Source organism: Pseudophryne corroboree, chromosome 5 (assembly GCF_028390025.1).
Source record: "Pseudophryne corroboree isolate aPseCor3 chromosome 5, aPseCor3.hap2, whole genome shotgun sequence".
Taxonomy (NCBI): domain Eukaryota; kingdom Metazoa; phylum Chordata; class Amphibia; order Anura; family Myobatrachidae; genus Pseudophryne; species Pseudophryne corroboree.
Genome location: NC_086448.1, coordinates 246,102,671 through 246,126,664, shown reverse-complemented (window position 1 = coordinate 246,126,664; position 23,994 = coordinate 246,102,671).

The window sequence follows — 23,994 nt, the reverse complement described above, 5'->3', positions numbered from 1 at the left end:
TGTCGACCTTCCATCCATGTCGACCTAGTGACTGTCGACCTATAGTGGTCGACCTAAACATTGTCGACCTAGACACTGTCGATCTTCAGACAGGATCCCAGATTAACAATGGGGAGGGTGGAGCTGCAGCTCCAGGCCCCCCATCAAAATAGGCCCACAGGATCTGCTTTGCTGCTGCTGCAGTTAGGGATATTTCCCCTGCTACAGCAGCTTGCCAGGAACAGTTTAAAGCACTGCTACCCCCCTTCTACAGTGTAGATTTAGATGGCAGTAGTACGACAGTACAGGCAGCCATGCCCACTTTCTGGGAGCTGCTCTGGAGTCTGGCAGGGCCGCCCGCAGGGGATACAGGAACTCATACGGTGGGGGGGGAGCTACACGGCACTCAGATGGGCGGAGCTATATGGGCCTCAGGGGGTGGAGTTGCATAGCACTCAGGCTAGGGATGATACCTTCACCGATAACCATTGATGGTATACAAATCATCTATGGTGAACCATCAATGGCTTGCACCACTCGATGGCCACCACTGAAAGGTGCTGGCTGGTCCGTGGACCAATGAAAAACCAGGGGTGGGGCTTAGTGGGTGTCAGCGGGCGGAGCTATGCTCCGTGTCCCGGCACCACATTAAAAAAAAAGTATTTGGTTATACCTTTCCATCGATGGGGGGGAACCATCTGGTTTTTACCCATCGATGGCAAAAGTATTCTACATCGGCCATAAACCATCAATGATTTTGAATCATCGATGGTCGATGGCCATCCATAACTCAGGCTGCTGCTCACATGCTGTGAGAGGGAGAGGAGAAGCTGATGCACATCCAGAGCCCTGCCTCTGAGACTGTACTCTTCTGTAGTGTGTAGTGTGTATTGTGTAAGGTAAGAGTGAGTGGGGGGAATTGTATGTGTGTGAACTTTTGTGTGTATGTGTGTGTGACTTCCATATTAACTTCTGGGGAGTGTGTGAGTGTGATAGAGCGCAGGCCACTGGGGGAGGGTGTGTGTGAGTGTGATACAGCGCTGGCTGCGGGAGGAGGAAGTGTGTGATAGAGCGCAGGCCGTGTGGGAGGTAGTGTGTGAGTGTGATAGAACGCAGGCCGCCGGGGGAGGGATTGTGTGAGTGTGATAGAGCGCAGACCACCGGGGAGGCAGTGTGGGAGTGTGATAGAGCACAGGCCGCAGGGGAAGGGATTGTGTGAGTGTGGGGGAAGGGGAGTGCTTAAGTGTGATACAGCGCTAGTCGTGGAGGAAGGGAGAGTGTGTCAGTGGGATTCAGCGCAGGCCGCGGGAGGCAGGAATGTGTGAGTGTGATAGAGCGCAGGCCGCTTGGGGGAGGGAGTGCGTCAGTGTGATACAGCGCTGGCCGTGGGGGAAGGGAGTGTGTGAGTGTGACAGAGCACAGGCCGCAGGGAAAGGGAGTGTGTGAGTGTGACAGAGCGCAGGATGCTTGGGGGAGGGAGTGCGTCAGTGTGATACAGCGCTGGCCGTGGGGGAAGGGAGTGTGTGAGTGTGATAGAGTGCAGGCCGTGGGGGGAGGAAGTGCATCAGTGTGATACATCATTGGCCGTGGTGGAAGGGAGTGTGTGACAGAGCGCAGGCCACGGGGGCAGGGAGTGTGTGAGTGTGATAGAGCGCAGGCCACGGGGGAAGGGAGTGCTTCAGTGTGACAGCTCTAGCCATATGGGAAGGGAGTCTGTCAGTGGGATTCAGCACAGGCCGCAGGGGGATGGAGTGTGTCAGTATGATAGTGTGCAGGCTGCGCATGGGTGGTAGTGTGTGAGTGTGATAGAGCACCAGAGGAGGGAGTGTGGGGCCAATGTGTTTTTCTTATTGAGGCCATAGAGTTTTGTCCCGTCCCCCCCACCATCACCACCACCACCACCACCCTTGGGGTTCAGTGTGTTTTATTTTACTGTAGGGGACAATGTTTTTTATTTATTCCTATTGACGCCAATATGTTTTTGTTTGTTTTATACTTTAAGGGCCAATGTGTTTTATTTTCTCTTGTAGGCAGCAATATGTTTGTTTTTCTGTAGTTGGGACAGTGTTATTTCCTGTAAAAAAAAAAAAATTCTTCCCTGTAGGTGCGAATGTGTTTGTTTTATTTTTTCCCAGTGGAGGGACAATATGTATGACAATGGGTGTCTCAATCCTCGCACATTCAGACACATGCATGTACAGATGTAGCCAGTCAGTCTTAAAGTCTTAAAGTGCCCATGTCTCCTGCGGATCCCGTCTATACCCCATGGTCCTTTTGGAGTCCCCAGCATCCTCTACAGACTAAGAGAAAAGGATTTACCGGTAGGTATTAAAATCCTATTTTCCACTGGCTGTATGAGGTTTTCAAAGGCAGAAAATACCTACTTCCATCAATGCTTCAGTAGATATGTGAATAGAACTATTTGCATAGTGTAGCTCGTGGTTCAAATCAAATGCAAGACCATCAAATGTTCTTCTTGCACAAATATGCATTGCCTAAAGTTATACAGAGACAAATCCTTATTTTGGTTTGGCTTGCTTCCCTCTGGTATGTAAAGAAATTGAGCAGCTTTATTCTAAAATATAATGGAAAATATCTTTCAAAAGGCATGCAGTACATCAAAGAATTCTGTACATTTAACATTGTTATTATTAATGATGTGGTTGCATGTATGTCTTTAATAAGTAATGAGGTGGATGTGCACTTCTTACACCCTTTCAAGATGAATTAGAGAAATGTAATGATAAAAGAATAGTACTCATTCTATAAAAGAAAATAGTTTGTAACATGAATTAGTCTTCACATAGGAATTTGTTTCTGTTCTTTTCTATACTTTGGAGTTAAGTATGTGAGGGCGAATCCGGTCAAAAGGTCGACAGTAACCATGTTGACAGTCATAAGGTCAACACCACAATGTCGACATTAGAACATTGACATGGTTCAAACTGTTGACGGGCACAGGGTCAACATCCTCACTCTATCGAAATGTTGCCATGTGAAATGTTAACAGTTTCAGAATGCCGACAGCTATGGTTAGGTTGTGGGTGGGAGGGTTAGGGTTAGGCTATAAGGGGTGGTTAAGGTAAGGCTGAGGGGGGGGGGGGGGGGGGAATTAGAGTTAGCGAGAAATACTCACCGGAGCACTGCAGCATCGGACGTCTGTGTTGAAAGTGACTGTCACATGGTTGCCAGGACCCCGGAAGAAGATGCTAGAGCCACTGCTTCCTTTCAAAGAAGGTAAGGACCCAATAGGCCACCAAGGATGGCTTATCAACAGTTCGTCATGTTGTGATGAATGTCGACATGCTGTGCACATGCCGACATGCTGCTTATTAACAGTTTGACCCTGTCAACATTCTTGCATTGACCTGATGACTGTCAACCTGATGACTGTTGACCAATCAAACCACACCCTGTATGGGCATGTAGTATGTACACCCTGTAGTGACTACGATTGGGAATAGTAACATATGCAGAGTAGTAGCAAAGCGAGGCACCTTGCCTGAAGCCTGGCAAGCGAAGCAGTACACTAACTGGGGTCACATTTGGTTGAACATAAAAAAAGACACTTAAAAAAGAAAGAAAATTGTGTCAAAATTTCCATGTAGACCTTTTGACTGTGTACCTGTGTACTTTTGTACCGTTTCAAATATCTACCTTTTACATTACAATTTAATGATCCTGTTGACCTGTTGCATGTCTACCATATAGGGTAAACCTATTGACGGTCGACCTAATTCTGGTCGACCTAATGAGCCACACCCCTCTTGTAAACACATATATTTACTCTTACATATGCTTGATGACCTACTTCAGCATTGATATTCCCTGAATCTCAGTGCCAATTTCTACCTGTGATAAGTCCTGGAGCTTGCGAAAGAAGCCAAAGAGTAGTATTGTAGTAATTTATACTACAGTAGTTTACATACCAAGGATGACTCTTCAAGGTGACATTCTTACAATGTACAAATGACAAGTTATTGGATCTATAACTATACTGGCCGCACAGGCCATAATGGGCAGTGCGATCGCAGAGTGCAGTCTGCCGATAATCACTGCATTGCGTGAACATCACTCATTGCGTACAGAAATGAATAAGGTCCAATATGACAATGAGAAAGAAAGAAAGAAAGAAAGAAAGAAAGAAAGAAAGAAAGAAAGAAAGAAAGAAAGAAAGAAAGAAAGAAAGAAAGTGACAGTGGTCAGAGGCACACATGTGGAGTGCCTGAGGGGCAGAAACAATCATGGGGAGGGACGGTGGGGCATAGATACACATGGGAGAGGAGTGTCAGGTAGAAATACCCATGGGGCTAGAAGGGGGCAGAAGAGGAACACATGAGAAGTGGAAAAGGGGCAAAAGCACACATGGGAAGTGCAGGAGGGACAGAGGCATACATAGGGTGTGGAGTGGAAGCCAGGGACACTCATGGGGAGGGAAGGATTCAGAGGCAATTATGGGAAGGGAAGAGGCATTCAAGGGGATGGAAGGTGGGCAGAGGCTATCACCTGGGAAGTGGAGAGGGGCAATAACACACATGGGGTGTAGAGTAGGAGACGAGACACTCATTATGAGGGAAATATTCAGAAACATTCAGGCGGAGAGGAGGGAGACAGTGGCAGTTATGGAAGAGGAAGAGTCTCTCCTGGGGTATACATGAGAAGTGGAGGAGGGACAGATGTACACACCAGTGACGTGCGGTGGGGTGAGTCAGGTGAGGCAGAGCCTTTCCTGTCATACTAACGTTTGTGCCAGAGTTTTGACTGTATAAAGTATATGAAAAATACAAAGAATATGTTAGAAATATCTTCATTGCATTATTCTAGTACTTTTTATGAGCAAAACTCTGGAGTAAAAAGTCTATGGCAGGTGAGGCAGTGCCTCACCTGCCAATCTTTTCCGCACATCTCTGATCAAAACTCAGCAAATTTCCAGGAGTTTATACCTCTGCACCTTTGTATAGTGCCCACATGCACCATTTGTCTCATATGTTGCGCATAAATCTGACTCTGGTGCTAGACAGTGCCTCCTGAGCCATTTAGCACACCACACGTAGTATGGCATGGGATGCAGAGGCACATACGTAAAGTAAAGTGGAGGGGACAGGAGCAGAGGTACTCATGGGGAGTGCCTCGCACTTCATGGAGGTATGAGGTAGAATGTGAACAGAAAGGGGGACAGAGGCACACATAATAAGCTACATAGACACAAAGACAGGTGGGGGACAGGGACAGACATTAAAGGTGGTAGGGAGGGAACATAAAGCTGCAGATGTAGGGGCTGAGGTACCTGTGCTACTTACTGGGCTTCATCTGTAGCATTCTTCCTGTGATATGTGCTTGAAAAAAGTCCTGACATCGAGTGTCACAAGGTCTACTGGGAATTACTGCATCTGACAGTGTTAGCTCAAGTGCTACTGGCACTGGCCAGAGAGTTAAGTAATGAATAATTCAAGAGAAAAACAACAATTTCTACACCTGCATGAAAATGCGCATATGAGCAGCAGAAGGATGGGAACCTGAAAAGGGTGTTACCCTCACCCCAATGAACACTCTAGATTACCAACAAAATACAGGTATCCCTTCTCCTGCGCTCCTTTAATTAGTGAGTGATATAAAGAAGTCAACTCTACTTATCTTGAAGCAGAGAATTTCTTTGTGTCCCGCTATCTCCTGGATTTAATTTGCACTTCAATAATAATCAAGTGTACTTCCAGTGACATTACATGCAAAGAAAAAATTAAGACACAATCTAGTGTAATAAATTCATAAAACTTTTTGAAGTTCTACAGCAGAGATTTTCACTTCAAATATAATAAACCTCAGTCCAATGGATAAATAAAAGTCTCTTTTTTAATGTTAAAAAATGCAATCCAATTTCAGCAATCTTCATCACAAGAAGAAAAGATATATAATCATTTCACATCTCAGACTTATGAGGGTGGCCTCCTACCAGATTTTGGGATTTCAAAGTGCACGTATAGAGGCTGTATAGATGTTATATATCCCCAAGGATGCTGGCTCCAATCGTGGATACTTTGTCCTCTTCTCGTCTGGTCAGTCCGCCACCGATCTCCTCTGTTAACCAACGCGTTTCGATCGGATGATCTTTCTCAAGGCATATTCCAAATGGTCCATCTTCCCTGATATTTATACCCATATGAATTAATATCCCTAATTACTGGGAGGAGCCACTCTCACTTACAATTCAAATCCATTTATATACATCTTGGCAATGTAAATTCCTAATCTAACATCTGTATGCTACTCTATAACATATATCCTAACACATTCAATTAAAATGGCTATATAAGAACCTTATTTCATAGTTAAAAAACTATAAACATTAAAAATCTCGGATACCGGAAGTAGTATGTGTACATAAAATCATCCCCCGATTTTCCTTAACAAAAGGTTCCACATCCTGCCTGAACTGAAAAAACGGGATGTGACTTCCGGTCACATGACCGCCAAACACTGTGCTTATAGAGCTCACACACTTCCAGTGAGAGGCCCGGTCACATGATTTCGTCGACCGGAAGTCCTCCCGTGGCTCTATATGCACAGTGTTTGGCGGTCACGTGACTGGAAGTCACGGCCCGTTTTTTCAGTTCAGGCAGGATGTGGAACCTTTTGTTAAGGAAAATCGGGGGATGATTTTATGTACACAGACTACTTCCGGTATCCGAGATTTTTAATGTTTATAGTTTTTTAACTATGAAATAAGGTTCTTATATAGCCATTTTAATTGAATGTGTTAGGATATATGTTATAGAGTAGCATACAGATGTTAGATTAGGAATTTACATGGACAAGATGTATATAAATGGATTTGAATTGTAAGTGAGAGTAGCTCCTCCCAGTAATTAGGGATATTAATTCATATGGGTATAAATATCAGGGAAGATGGACCATTTGGAATATGCCTTGAGAAAGATCATCCGATCGAAACGAGTTGGTTAACAGAGGAGATCGGTGGCGGACTGACCAGACGAGGAGAGGACAAAGTATCCACGATTAGAGCCAGCATCCTTGGGGATATATAACATCTATACAGCCTCTATACGTGCACTTTGAAATCCCAAAATCTGGTAGGAGGCCACCCTCATAAGTCTGAGATGTGAAATGATTATATATCTTTTCTTCTTGTGATGAAGATTGCTGAAATTGGATTGCATTTTTTAACATTAAAAAAGAGACTTTTATTTATCCATTGGACTGAGGTTTATTATATTTGAAGTGAAAATCTCTGCTGTAGAACTTCAAAAAGTTTTATGAATTTATTACACTAGATTGTGTCTTAATTTTTTCTTTGCATGTAACGTCACTGGAAGTACACTTGATTATTATTGAATTGCAAATTAAATCCAGGAGATAGCGGGACATGAAGAAATTCTCTGCTTCAAGATAAGTAGAGTTGACTTCTTTATATCACTCACTAATTAAAGGAGCGCAGGAGAAGGGATACCTGTATTTTGTTGGTAATCTAGAATGAATAATTCAACACACAGCTTAGCTGTCCGGGCCTAAGATGGGAGTACTGGATGTCTCCCCCTGATTGTGGCCCTGGTCCTTGACATATAGCTAGAGTTACTTGCTATTCTGAAGCATGAGTACAGCAAATGGAGGTCTCTTTCTGTTAGATTTCATACACCAAGCATGGAGCAGGTGTAAATGCCAATACTAATGATGACTATTGTGGCTGTGAACGGAAAAACAGTGGGCGGAGAAGCTTCCTGCTTGAAGCATTATAGATATTCATATTAGCCATATGAATACTCGGACTAGCCTAAGGCAGTAAATGTGGATTCCATGGCTTACTGCAATTAGAGCCTTTTTGCATCCAACTCAGAATCAGCCCCTAAACCTACTACTGAATCACATAACAATGTATATAACAAAAATATTTGATAGGATGAAATTAGTATCATATAGAGGTGTGTTTGACACCAGATGTTCCCACATGGCATTAGCAGGAGCCTTGTTACTTGTTGTGTCCGTGTAAGTGCTCATTGACACAGACATGGAGACCAGGAGCTGAGATCAGAATGCTGCTTTTAACTTTACTTGACTGCAAACGAACATAAAGCAACACACTTTTCCAGCAAGCTGCACAATAGCACTGAACAACAAAAGAGTTGGGAAACATGGTACTGCAAGTATAAAACAGAAATCCCCAGCAATGTGAATCTGACATAGCCAGTTTCCAATATCTAACAGTTCCCTCCCCATGTAGATAAATGTCTCTTAACCCATCTTACAAGTCCAGTTTTTGTGGCGCCTGTCTAAAACGAGAAGGATAGCAGCGGTCCTCATGAATGACCTGTGACTTAAGATGTCTGTGGACTTTACTGTGTCAGTGTTCACTTCAACATTATCATTGGGCTGGAACAATTGTGCAACTCCGGACAGGTCATCTAAACAATCCGCTGTGTCTAATGGTGCAGGTATTAACAACGGAGCTTCAGCAGAAGGTTTTTCTCCATCAAGCGTAGGTGATCCATTATGGTCACGTAGTTGATCCAAGTGCCTGTGCCACAGTCGCACGGCTCAATTTCCACTATATATGACAATGAGCCTTTACATTGTTTAACTGTTGCCATTACCCTCTTCTGTTCCCCACGATAGTTACGGGCCCACATAGTCTGGCCCACAGATAAAACTCGCATTTTGGTACCACCTGAACTTAGAGACTTCAGTTGATGATCACGAATTCATCCACGAATATCCGACTTAATTAAATCCAGTCGAGACCTGAGATTCCTGCCCAGGAACAGCATACCTGGGGTTTGATTCATTGTGGCATGAACCAAATATCTATAGGCAAACAAGAAATTGTGCTTGTGTTGTAAAGTGCCCCTGTCTGTGCGCATAGTGCGGCATGCTTGCTTTAAGGTTTGTATGATCGTTCAGTCAGTCCATTTGTAACCGGGTGATATGAGGTAATATAATGAATTCCGTTTTTCGTCAGGAAAGTCTGGAACTCTTCAGCGGTAAACTGCAGGCCGTTGTCACTGACCAACTGCTCTGGTACCCCTGTTCTGGCAAAAAGATTCAACACTTCCACAATGTGTGTGCAGCTGTAGTAGAAGTAACTGTAAAAACTTCAAGCCATTTGGAACAGGCATCCACCACCACCCAGGGCCGTCTTTTCATATGGGCTCAAATCAATGGGCACTTGCCCAAGGGCCCCAGGAGTATAAGGGACCTAGACTGATAGTTGATGGTCTCCTCTTTCCAGAAGTACCAGATTTTTGAAAATCGGCACTGAGGAACAAGAGATATCTGACTTCAAAGTAGTGGTCCCCATCCAAGCCTATTAATTGCTCTTCCCAACCAGATATCTCGGGTTCTGTCTGACTTAGAGTTTTTCTGAGGGTAAACTTCAAAAGCTGGGACTCTCCCCTTTTGGGGATCACTAGCAGCTTGTCTCTGCTATGCCCAGAACCAGAGATATCAGCCTTCAAGCAGCTGGTCCATGCTCATGCTCCACACGCCTAATATGCAGTTTTATATATTCCTTTGTGCATTGCTCTGGCTCCTGAACTCTGATCCCAAAGTACCCAGTACCTCCTGAAAGGCGGAACTGTCTAGTTTTTTATCCCATTCAAAGCTAAGAAATCTATTTCCAGGAACTTGAGATATCTGCAGTCAAGCAAGCTGCCTTCAAACCAGAAAATGATCAATATTGAGCACACTCCACTATCCACCCCTCCCCTATGTATTAAGCACCCCCTACCACCCTGAAAGTAATGTACCAGGGCCCCTTCATTCAGCCCAATGCTCCCTTCTACAGTTTAGTGTTCTCCCTCCCGCCCCATCTGTGCTGTAAAGGAGTAATTAGCAAGAATAACTGCTGAGTGGAAGAGAGAACACCCCCTGCCGCCCGCAGGACATCAAAGCTGCCACTTATAGCACCCCCCACCCCTACCGCTGGAGGATGGGTAGGGGCCCCTGTGCATTGCTGTGCCCAGGGGCCTACACTGCTGTACTGCCACCACCCGGAACATGGACCCTAGAAATGGTCCCGCAAAGTCCACATGTATCTGCAGCCATGGAGTGGATGGCCACTCCCATGGATGCAGTGGTGCTGGAGCAGGCATATTTTGAACAGATTGGCACCCAGAACATTCTATGGCCAGATATTCCAACTGTTGATCCAAGCCTGGCCACCATACAAAACTTCTGGCAAGTGCCTTCATTTTGACCATGTCCAAATGACCCACATGGAGCTCCTCTAAAACTCTTGCACGCAGCTTGACAGGCACAATGATCCGCAACCCCCAGAGGAGGCAGCCAGTATCAACTGTCAACTCATTCCTCCGATGAAAGTAAGGGGCCAGCTGCCGATGCACAAGCGCAATCCACCCTTTTTGTGTGGCTGTGAGTACTTCAGCCAGGATAGAGTCCCGAGCAGTCTCACATCTGATCATACTGGCAGTTATGGGAAGACATTTCACTTGTGTCATTGTGAAAACATTCCATGAATCCTCGGTTGTCTGTGGCAATGGGGCAGTCTGTAAAGGCAGTTGGGACAACCGAAGAACACAAAAATATTTAAAGTGCTGCTGTACTGTGTTCTTGTGTAAAATCTTGAGGGGATTAGGTGGTCCCTTGTTAGAGCAGCAGCTGTCTCAGAGCCAAATTTAGAGCATGGAATCTCACTGAGAAAGTTGGTTAGCACCTGAGTGTGTGTCCTCTACCATAGAGTGGAAAAGAGGAACACATATATATTTTACTTTAGTTGGGACAACCGGTCTGCATTGGCATGTTGTGCAGTCCGCTTGAATTCTATAGTATAGCAATGTCCACCTAAGAACAAGGCCCAGTGCTACATCCTTGCAGCCACCGTGACAGAAGTACCCTTCTGAGGGTTAAAGATGGACAAAAGCAGTTGATGGTCAGTCACGAGTGTGAATTTCTTGCCATATAAATACTGATTGAATCGTTTAACTCCCCCAAACCAGGCTTACGGTTTCTCTGTCAATCTGTGCATAGTTATGTTCAGCCTTGGATAGTGCCCGAGATGCAAAAGCTATTGGATGCTCCTGTCCATCTGGCATAGTATGTGACATGACTGTATGTGTATGCTCACATTCTGTAGACCACAGCCATTTCTGACCCTGCTGGAGCAAGTGATGTAATGGATGCTGAACTGTGGCTAAGTTAGGCAAGAATCTGTGGTAATAGTTAATGAACCCTAAGAAGGAGCAAAGCTGTGGCACATCTTTTGCTGGGGAGCCTTTAACACAGCTTCCATTTTTTCTTGACATTTGTGTAGTCCATTTTCATCAGTCGTGTGCCCACAGTGACAGAGGCCATGAAGAACTCACACAGCCCATATTGCTCAAGCCGCTGCAACACCAGTTTAAGATTTTGGAGGTGTTCTGCATCAGATGAACATGTCACAATAATGTCATCCAGATAGCACTGGGTACCAAGAACCCCTTGTAACATCCGTGTAAGTGCTCATTGACACAAACAGACATGGAGACCAGGAGCTGAGATCAGCATGCTGCTTTCAACTTTACTTGACTGCAAACGAACATAGGCCCTCATTCCGAGTTGATCGGTCGCAAGGCGAATTTAGCAGAGTTACACACGCTAAGCCGCCGCCTACTGGGAGTGAATCTTAGCTTCTTAAAATTGCGACCGATGTATGCGCAATATTGCGATTACTAACTACTTAGCAGTTTCAGAGTAGCTCCAGACTTACTCTGCCTGTGCGATCAGTTCAGTGCTTGTCGTTCCTGGTTGACGTCACAAACACACCCAGCGTTCGCCCAGGCACTCCCACCGTTTCCCCGGCCACTCCTGCGTTTTTTCCGGAAACGGTAGCGTTTTCAGCCACACGCCCCTGAAACGCCGTGTTTCCGCCCAGTAACACCCATTTCCTGTCAATCACATTACGATCGCCGGAGCGAAGAAAAAGCCGTGAGTAAAAATACTATCTTCATAGTAAAGTTACTTGGCGCAGTCGCAGTGCGAACATTGCGCATGCGTACTAAGCGGATTTTCACTGCGATGCGATGAAAAAGAACGAGCGAACAACTCGGAATGAGGGCCATAAAGCAACACACTTTTGCAGCAAGCTTCCCAATAGCACTGAACAACAAAACAGTGGTGAAACATGGTACTGCAAGTATAAAACAAATGCCCAGCAATGTGAATCTGACATAGCCAGATTCCAATATATAATATCTAACATTACTGCTCTGTGCCGTTGAGGGCCCTGCTCTTTGCAGTATCTACTGTACATTAACTTTCAGTATTACATGAGTTGTACTTTCCTCTATAGGCCTTCACACATCAGAAAAAAATGGCTTGGCTTTAGTGTGGCATACCTTTACATTCTATTAACCCTTATCACTTACTAATTTCTTTAACACTATTTCTCCATTTTAATTACATCTCATTTTTGTATCACTTTCTTTATAGCTTTGGCTTCCTAACACTAATTTATTAACACTATAGTTTTTTCACAAATATATGTAACTGAGATCTCTGAATTCTAATATTGTGTGGGATTTAAATCTGGTTACTGTTATCATTCAGGGTGCTGGGGGAAACAAAATGCCTTTTTTCCTTGCTTAGAAATACCCCTCCTTTTCAAGCACCTGAATGATATCACTAAGCTAATTAAGCACCTGCCACTCTATATGTCTGTTGAGAGAGGCAGAGAGGTTCCTGCATTAGGAAGAGGTGCAGGCCCTGAAATGCCATATGGAGCATTATGGAGTTGCTCCAAGGTATGTAGCTCTTAGTTTAGATATATTTAAGTAAGGAGCCATTATCATGAGCAGTGGCGTAACTAGAAATTTTTCTCCCCCAAGCCAAAAAATTCTTCGGCGCCCCCCCCCCCCCCCCCCTCATGCTCCCTAATTGGGAGCAAGAAAGGGATAAATATGCGCACGCTGCAAAAAGGGGTGTGGTTTCATTGGAATGGGCGTGGTTTTGCATAAAGGGGCGTGGCATTGCAGGAAAAGACTACCTTATACCCCAGTTTTGCAACCTGCACGCCCATACGTTGGCCACCACAGGAAAGAAAAATAATCCTGATTCATGCCCCTTACATTATATGTCATTTTTCCTCCTTATAGTAATGCCCAGTATACATTATGCCACATACTGCAATGGCCCTTAGACATTATGCCGCACACAATAATGCACATGACACAATATGCACACACTGTAATGCCCCCGACACATTATGCTACACACCGTAATGCCTGTGACACATTATGCCACACACCGTAATGCCTGTGACACATTATGACAGGAATCGCAATGCCCGTTATACATTATGCTACACACTGCAATGCCCCTGATACATTATAGCACATACAATGTCTGTGACACATTATGACACACACCGCAATGTCCGTGATACATTATGCCACACACTGCAATGCCCGATACATTATAGCACATACAATGCCTGTGACACATTATGCCACACACTGCAATGACCTTGAGACATTATACCACAATGCCCGTGATATAGTATACCATACACCGTAATGCCTGTGACACATACCGCAATGCCCTGCCCGTTATACCCTATGCCACACACCGCAATGCCAGTTATGTATTATGCCACACTGCAATGACCCTGAGACATTATACCACATACCACAATGCCCGTGATATAGTATACCACACACCGTAATGCCTGACACATTATGACACACACCGCAATGTCCGTGATACATTATGCCACACACTGCAATGACCCTGAGACATTATACCACATATCACAATGCCCGCGATATAGTATACCATACACCGTAATGCCTGTGACACATTATGACACACACCGCAATGTCCGTGATACATTATGCCACACACCGTAATGCCCATTACACATTAAGTCCTACAGTAAGGCTTCTAATTACTTTTCAATTACCTGCTCGTTGTCAGGGGTTTCATGCACTGGGTGTCATGCTCGTTGCCAGGGGTTTCATGCTCTTGGTTCCATGCACGGTGCCAGGGGTTTTCATGCTCAGGGTGTCATGCTCGTTGCCAGGGGTTTCATGCACTGGGTGTCATGCTCGTTGCCAGGTGTTTCATGCACTGGGTGTCATGCTCGTTGCCAGGTGTTTCATGCACTGGGTGTCATGCTCATTGCTAGGAGGTAGTCCTTGTTGCTAGGGCTGTGCTCCCAGTGCCAGATATTCCCCCCCAGTGCCAGATATTCCCCCCCAGTGCCAGATATTCCCCCAGTGCCAGATATTCCCCCCCAGTGCCATATATGCCCCCAGTGCCAGATATTCCCCCCGCCAGTGCCATATATGCCCCCAGTGCCATATATGCCCCAGTGCCAGATATTCCCCCCCAGTGCCAGATATTCCCCCCCAGTGCCATATATGCCCCCAGTGCCAGATATTCCCCCCCCAATGCCAGATATTCCCCCAGTGCCAGATATTCCCCCCCAGTGCCATATATGCCCCCAGTGCCAGATATTCCCCCCCAGTGCCACATATGCCCCCAGTGCCATATATTCCCCCCCAGTGCCATATATGCCCCCAGTGCCAGATATTCCCCCCCCCCAGTGCCATATATGCCCCAGTGCCAGATATTCCCCCCCAGTGCCATATATGCCCCCAGTGCCAGATATTCCCCCCCCCCCCCCCCCACGCCGCTGCTGATTTTTGGAGGGACACGGAGGGCACAGCTCACCTCTCCTGTGTCCCTCCTGCTGCATCATCTCCGGCGGCCGCGGGTCTAATAGGGGGAAGTGCCGGTTCATGAGCCAATTAGAGCTCATGGACGGCACTTCCCCCTATTAGACCCGCGGCCACCGGAGATGATGCAGGAGGGACACAGGGAGGCGCGCTGTGCCCTCCGTGTCCCTCCAACAAGCGGCGGAGGGAAGGAGACCGCAGACTGACATGCGGATGCTCGTCCGCATGTCAGTCTGCTGTAAATCAGTGGCGCCCCCGCAGCCCCTCGCCCCCAAGCCACCACGAGGGCTGCGGGGGCAGTAGTTACGCCACTGATCATGAGGCTCCTTGCTGGTTAATCATAGACCCAGACTGGAGTAATGGAGGTGTGGGATGTGGTGCCCCTGGACTGGCTGAGCTGGATGGCTTTAGTGTGGCATACCTTTACATTCTATTAACACTTATCACTTACTAATTTCTTTAACACTATTTCTCCATTTTAATTACATCTCATTTTTGTATCACTTTCTTTATAGCTTCGGCTTTCTAACACTAATTTTTTAACACTGTAGTTTTGTCGCCGGTATGCTGCCCTGGGCTTTCTGGCTTATGCTGGTTTTTTGGGTGCCACACCCTGCACCTAGATATAGCGCTAGGGACCCCAAATATACAGAGAGGCCTTGACGCAGCTTCGGGCTTATTCATACATTTGCACAAATATATGTAACCAAGATCTCTGAATTCTAATATTGTGTGGGATTTAAATCTGGGGCATTGTGACCATCGCAATGTTACTTTTTACCCCCAAGATATCTGCCAGGTGCACAGGGGGATAATAGGATTTACACCTGCATGAAATTGCGCTTCTAGGCAGCAGAAGAATATATATCCAAACAAAAGGGTGTTTACCCTCACCCCAAATGAACACTCTAAACTATCTCCTATATAATAGCCCTGTGATTCTGTGCCTGGCCCTCTAACGCTGGGCGTGGCTAGGAGCTCTCATTGGGTTTAGCAGCAGGTCTATCACACCCAGTCCACAGCTGATTGGGTGAGAAACGCCCTCCCACACAGGTTACATCCAATGGGAGGCTCTGCCCTTTGGCTGCTGTGTTTTCACAGAGCAGGATTAGCAATGGGACTGATGGAGCTGCAGCTCCAGCCTCACACCACAAAATAGGTCCACTGCATCTGCAGCAACATACCCTCCAACACTTTACACATAAACATTGATGCACTTTTGTAAAGGGGGTGTGGCCACGGGTACAGCGGCGTTGCCACGCCCCTTTTCCTATACTTTCAATGGAAGCTTGGAAAGTCAAAAAACGGTACAGACCATAAAAAGGGACTGTACCTGCCAAAAAGGTGCAGCTGGAGGGTATGCCACTGCATCTGCAGCAAGTCTCTGCACTGTAGCTAGGGAAAAAACAATCCTTTTACTGCAGCGTCCTATGGGGGTCATTCCAAGTTGATCGCTAGCTGCATTCGTTCGCTGTGCAGCGATCAGGCAAAAACTTGGCACTTCTGCGCATGCATATGCAGCGCAATGCGCACGTGCGGCGTACTATTACAATGAACAATGTAGTTTTACACAGGGTCTAGCGATGCTTTTCAGTCGCACAGGCAGCCGCAGAGTGATTGACAGGTAGAGGGCGTTTCTGGGTGTCAACTGACCGTTTTCAGGGAAAAACGCAGGTGTAGCAGGCCGAATGCAGGGGGTGTTTGTGACGTAAAATCTGGAACTGAATGGTCTGAAGTGATCGCAAGCGCCGAGTCGGTCTAAAGCTACTCTGAAACTGCACAAATTTTTTTGTACCCGCTCTGCGATCCCTTTGCTCGCACTTCTGCTAAGCTAAAATACACTCCCAGTGGGCGGCGGCTTAGCGTTTGCATGGCTGCTAAAAACTGAAAGCGAGCGATCAACTCGGAATGACCACCAATGTCTTGCTGCCAGTCCACCTGCCCCCTCCGGCATCAACAATCCCCACTCCCAGGTGGAACAAAAGCTGCTGCGGCATAGATGTGTATGAAATCGGCGCAGCGGAAGGCTTTCATAGCCCTACCTGCACCGCATACTCTCTGAGCCCTGGAGCCTGCTCTGCGTGTGATGTCACAGAAGTGCCTCCCCACCACAGCCACACCCAGATCCCCAGAGGCCCTGACTCCCGCAACACAGCACCTGGCCTGGCAGCCTGGAAGACCCGAGATGGCTAATGTAACGGATAGAGTGGGTGATATCGCGGAGGGTAATGTCTGGACGCTGAATCAATGTAAAAGGTGACAGTGCTGTGCAGTGCAGTGGGTGTGCAGTCACGGCCGTTGCTAGAGTGTTCGGCGCCCCCCTGCATACTATAAATTTGCACCATTGCATACTTTACAAACGCACAGCGCACATAATGACCCCTGTAGTAGAGACACTTACACATGTAATGCCCCCTGCACCAGAGACGCTTACACATGTAACGCCCCCTGAACCAGTGACGCTTACATATGTCACGCCCCCCCCCCCTGTACCAGTGACGCTTACACACGTAAAGCCTCCTGTACCGGTAATGCTTACACACGTAATGCCCCCTGTAGCAGTGATGCTTACACACGTAACGCCCTCTGTACCAGTGCCGCTTAGACACATAACGCCACCTGTACCAGTGCCGCTTACACACGTAACGCCCCCTGTACCAGTGACGCTTACACACATAACGCCCCCTGTACCAGTGACGCCTACACACGTAATGACCCCTGTACCAGTGACGCTTACACACGTAATGCCCCCTCTACCAGTGCCGCTTACACACATAACGCACCCTGTAGTAGTGACACTTACACACGTAACGCCCCCTGTACCAGTGACACTTACACACATTATGCAGCAGTCACACATACACACACAACAGACACACACACATATATATATATATATATATATACACACAAACACACACACATACATACTGTACATACATTACACACATACAGTCACACATATATACAGTATACACAGGGTCTGTATATATACACACACACTCACTCTCTTCCCAGACACTTACCTAATGAAGTCTGGCTGGCCGAAGCTGTAGCAGCTCATCCTCCTGCTGCAGCATGGTCCTGTCTAGCTCCGCCCCTTACTCCAATCTACCCCCGCCCCCTTTGGCTCCCTCCCGGCCACTGAATGTCACACAGGGGAGGGAAGGGGGGAGAGGAGGTTTTGTGCTGCCGGCGCCGAAGGGGAGAGGAGGCTTTGTGCTGCTGGCGCTGAGGGGGAGAGAAGGTTTTGTGCCTCCCTGCACTGCATCCCTTTGCTGAGCGGCTAGCACCGGCCCTGTGTGCAGTGTCACTGACACTGCACAGCACTCTCACCTTTTACATTGATTCAGCGAGTCACTCAGTTCTGCCAGCCAGTCACTATTAGCACCAGTGTCACAACACGCAGCACTACAGGGAAGTAGACGCACTAAATAAACTACATTCCGGCCCTTAGGGCTGCTGGGAGCTGTAGTTTATTGCGTACATCTTCTTCCCTGTAATGCGGCGCGTTGGGATACCGGTGCTAATAATAGTGACTGGCTGCTGGCGAGTCTCTGGGAGAACCACTGCCAAAGGGAGGACAGCAGCTTAGCTGCTGACAGAAGGAGAAGCATTACCCGCCCCTCCCCGACTCACAGTACCTCCGGGCCCAATCCGTGACACCCCCACACACCCCCTCCAGTACCCGCAGTAGCTCCGGACCCCCTCCCCCACCCGCAGCTACCCCGCACCCGCCCCTCCCGCCGCACCACCGCATCCACCTCTCCCCACCCGGGGCACCCCCGGACTTGCTCCTCCTCCACTCGCAGTGGCTCCGGACCACCACCCGTGGCACCCACTCACCCTCCCCCACCTGTGGCACCACCGCACCAGCCACTCCCCCACCTGCGGCACCACCACAACTGCCCCTCCCGCGGCACCCCAGGGTCCCATCCGCATCTTCCCCACACCCGCCACTCCCCCAACCAAAGCACCTACTAGGTGATTCATCAGGCCCTGCGTGCACTGTTCACGCCATTGCAAGGGGCTTCCACCCCTTAACCATTGAACGCCCTTTGTCCGTGCAATATTTAACCACTCACACAATTATGATTGGAGGTAATACTCCATATAATAAAAATATTGCGCGCCACAAGGTTGTGCAAGGGTTAAGGGGGCGTAGCCCCTTACGACGGTGTGAAGAGCGCCCGTAGGGCGCGATGAATAACCTAGTCAAAAATATTTGGATACTCCTTCACCTGCGCTCCCTTAATTTACTATAAGATGAAAAAAGGTCTCTACTTATCTCAAAGCAGAAAATCTTTAACGTTCCACCGTCTTCACAATCAATTCTGTTGCCAAATATACTATGGAAGTGTTTTTCCAATGGTGGTACATGCAAAAGAGAATGAAAACACAATCTAGTGCAGTAAGTACATAAAATTAGTCCCAGTGATGGTTGGAGATTAATAGCAAAAAGTTGCCACTTCCATCATATATTAAATATCAATGAAGCACATGGAATAAAAGCTGATTCTTTTATTGTTTAAAAACAGTCCAATAATTAAATTTTCCAGCACATGGAAAGATATGCATCCACTTTACATCCAAAACTTTATGAGGGTGACTTCCTACCAGATTCCGGAATTCAGAAGTGCACATAAAAAAGCTGTATAGATGTTATACATCCCCGGGGAAAAGTCAGCTCCAGTAGTGGGCACCCCGTCCTCTGCTCGTCTGGTCAGTCTGCCACCGATCCTTTCTGTCTTGCATGTACCACCATTGGAAAAACACTTCCATAGTATATTTGGCAACAGAATTGATTGTGAAGATGGTGGAACGTTAAAGATTTTCTGCTTTGAGATAAGTAGAGACCTTTTCTCATCTTATAGTAAATTAAGGGAGCGCAGGAGAAGGAGGTGCACAGGGGGGTCTGGGGGTGGCTTAGGGGGTTGTTTTACACTTTCCCAGTGGCTGCCATTGTCTGCAGCCGCTGGATGGGGGGGTCCTGCCATGCTGACCGTTCAGCAATGAGGGGAGGGTGCAGGGAGGCAGAGGGACCTTCTGGTCCCTTTGAGAGCGGCAGCGGAGGGAAGTTTCTCTTCCCTGCCGCTGCTAACACTCTCTATTTTACTGGTCGCATCCTGTGCGACCAGTCAGATAAAACACTTTCTGGTATGGTCGCATCTGATGCGACCATGCCAGGCAAGTGGTTAAGAGCTCAGTCATCCCTAGTGGGCAAATGTTTGCATCCCACAAGGACAGCACACTTGATTCATAAAAGGCTCTGTGCTGATGCAAATATACAGTACTGGTGATCTTATTGACTACAGATTGCTTTATGCCCATCTAGTTCAATTCTGGAACATGTGCAATAGCCAAGAGACGAAGAGTGATGATCTGAGCCTAGGCAAACTCACCTCAAAAAACCTGCCATATTACTAAGTACTACGGTAAAAAAGTGCACAAAAAGCTTACAAATACTCTACTTGACAAATATAACAAATCTACCTATGTCATAAGAAATATCCTGCATTGTTTCACATTTGTGTAGTTATGAACCTGTTGCATCATGCCGGGTCTTTAAAAAAAAAAAAAAAGGCGCATACACAAAAGACAAGCTAAAACTTAGAAACTCTAAGATCATACTGTAATTCAGGCACTTGTACAGTAATTCCTAAGGCAACTGAATCAAAAATACATTCTAGTAGTGAAGATATACTGTACAAGGGATTAAAGGAAAGTATGAAATGTCTCAGCATGATAAAGTTCTTTTTAATATCATAATTGTGCATAATAAAACAGTAATTTTAATGTTATATGTTTGAACTTGTAACTTGATCGACATTTTCATATGCATGAACTCATGAACTCCTTGTGATTATCCAGTCTGCTGTGTCCTTGCCATAATGACGAACACAAATCCTTTACACTTATACATAGGGAGCCAGTCCTGGGCCTTTTTTCAATCACGGGTATCGGGATTGAAAAATTATCAATCCCGGGAAAATTTTAATTTTCAGGGCCCACTACTCCCCTTCCCGTACCCGCCCAGCCCACAGAACTACTTACCATCCTCTAGGAGTGTGGGCAGGTTCACTTGCTGCAGGCTGCAATGTGCGGTCCGGGCAGCACGGGTGGCTGGCATCAGACTGTGCAACATGACCTCTGACTTCACGTCACACTGCAGTGCACAGTGCACACAGACGGGGGCAGGGGGAGCCAGGAGGAGGGAGCTGGGCAGTGTCTGAGCCTCCTGAGGAAGCTCAACACTGCATGGCATTGAAAAAACAAGGAGGCTTTCTAATCCCGAAATCCCAGAGATTGGAAGCTCCAATCCTGGGATTGAATCCCGGACAATTTTAGGCCTAAATCCCGGGAACCCGCCGATCCCGGGATTGGCCACCCTACTTATACTTTGTACTGGTTTACACCTCCTATGTATACCAATAACTTATGTGTTGTATTTTTTTTATCCTGGGGATCTTAGTCGTTCTTTATTAATACTACGGATGCTGAATGGTGTATGAGTATGGCGCCTTGAGTCCAATTGGAGAAAGAGCGCTATATCAATGTAGTTATTATTATCATCATTATTATTATATATGTACATTTGAATGTAGGCTAGTATCTTGTTTAAAAGGAACCAAAACATTTTTCTCATCTATGGTATTACTCACTGCAAATATAAAATTTTTCCATGGCTGCTCCTGCCCTTTCACAAAAATCTTTATGTAACATGATTATTGACTTCTGATTTAAAAGCTAACAACGTTCCCTTTGCTGCATGCCGAAAATCACTTACAGGTTTACCTTCAGAAGTATGTCATTAATTAAATGTGATAAACAATAGTAGGTGACTTTTAAGTCCTAAAACTTTTAGTGTGTATAATTTTTTTCTTTATTAAGCAATAGTTTCTAGCCTTCTTACTGGCTACAAGACAGCCCTCTTCATGACAGGCAGTGAGTTATGCCTGCTAAATGACAGACTGAAAATGCTGCAGAATGCTGTTTTTGCTGGTGAGTGAGTGTGTGTGTGACTTGTGTGTGGGGGGGGGGGGGGAGAGGTGGTAAGGAGAGGGTGAAAGCAATGTAAAAGAAAAAGTTAAACAGTTGAGACAATGTTGAGACATTATGCTAGCCATATATCAGACCAACTTCAGACCAAAGGTCCGTACACATTAGACGATGTCGCTCTGTGAGCGACGTCGTCTAATGTTTCCCCCTCCCGGGCCGGCCAGTCGGCGGCCGGCTGTACACACTGAGCGATATGACCGCTCATATCGCTTAGTGATGTCACGCCTCCGCCAGCCCTGCATGCAGGTTGTGGACGACAGTCCAGGACGTGTGAGGTAGGGAAGGAGCCCACTTGCCTCATGGTACTTTTCTACACCTGGGTGCCATATATGTGTGTGTGTGTGTGTGTGTATATATATATATATATATATATATATATAAAAGAAGGAACAGAATTCTCATGGAAGCTGAACCACCTTAGAAAATCATAACGCTTATATTAAAAATTATTCATAACATTAGCAATAAATCTTAGACATTGTTTTTTTTATATATATATATATATATATATATGTGTGTGTGTATATATACACACATGCATACATATACATATATATATATATATATACTGTACATATATAGATATAGATATAGCACATATAAACCCTCTCCGTTAAGCAAATGAGGGTGTGTACATAACATATTCCCCACCATTCAAAACTGCCAGGGCAGCCCAGCCGGCAGTGATCGGGAAGAAGTTGGGGGGAAAGTTCTCCCTACACCTGAACGAATAGTTGGGAAAATCAAACAGGTTTGATTTTCCCAACTAGTTGGACAGACCGTTTCTGGCCATTTTTCAGCATGTGGGAGCATACGGCTGATTATCGTTTGCTCCCAAACACTGCCCAACTATTGTTCCAACCAGCCAACTACTGAATTTGGCTGTTTGGAACAATATCGTTCTGATGTATGGCTAGCATAATGCCCCCTACACACTCGGCGACGCGACGCCGAGCTGCTCGGCGGCGTATACGGGCAATGGGCAACCCGGCGGCGGGGGGGTGGGGGGTGATGGGGGGAGTGAAGTTTCTTCACTACCCCCATCACCTGGCTCCATAGCAGTGCATGCTAATATGGACGAGATTGTCCATATTGGCCTGCATATGTAATACCCTGCTATATGAGGTATTATGTGTGGCACGCTACAGAGTATGTACATTTGATTATATAGGCAGATATTTCCCAGCAGCCTTGGCAGCAGCTCTGGAGGTCAGGGGCAGGTCACATGACCAGTGACAGTTGAAGGGATGACAGTTGGTCAGGACACAGTCTGAGGTAGCTGTGATAGAGGAGGGCATCTCTGGCAGTGGAAAATTCCGGTCAGAAAATGGAGGTGCCACTGAGAGCAGCTGACATTGGCTGTGTGTGAGAGCCACTCAGTAAAAGTCTATAAAGAGCTACACAGACAGCAGGACTAGGTTAGTAAAAGCCGCACGCAGCACAGCCTGTCATGATTGTGCCTACACCACGACACCAGGTGCAACACCAGTTTAAACCAGTAGGCATGGTCAAGCAATAGAGCGCTGCAAAGGAACTCTCTCCCAGGTCCCTGTACTGAACTGGACATATAGCACTCTCCTAGGGACAGCTATAGCTTCATCCCACGTAACAGAGGCAAAGAGTTTTTAGAGCTGGATCAAACTCCTTCAGTATCCCTGATTATTGGAAAATGGTAACCCTTCTACGCACAGCTAACACAGTGTTATAAAGCGACAGGATAGTTGCCCAGCGGTAGAAAGAGGAATACAAAGTATCAGCTACAAGGCTTGAGTCAGCAAGAGCGGCTACAGACTAGGTACAAGGACAAGCTAACGGACTCACCGGCACAGAGTAATCTTCCCTCAGGATCAGCACTAACCCGTAGGGTGGACCGCATGCCAGATGGGAACAATTAATTTCTGTACTCGTATTTGCCTGATAAGGTTAGCCGTTAACCAACAGATTAAGTCCCTTTTGAACCGTGGTGTAACACCTCCACGCTGAGTCTTCTACTCACCTCCCCGACTCTCACCGTGACACCAGGTGACTTGCCACATTTCTAGATATAAACCGTGGAACTAGTCAGGATAAGGTACCCATCGTGCACCAATGCTACATTGATCAGCTGAACTTTAAGGGTGAACTAGTTGGGTTATACACGGTATCGTGCAGGGCAAAGGTAACTGAAATTGTACTGATTGTGTAATAACGTGCAGTGTATACCGTCTAATGTCAAATGTTTTATTTAGAGATACGATAGTGGAGTGAAAGTTACACGTTTAACTAAAAGCATTTA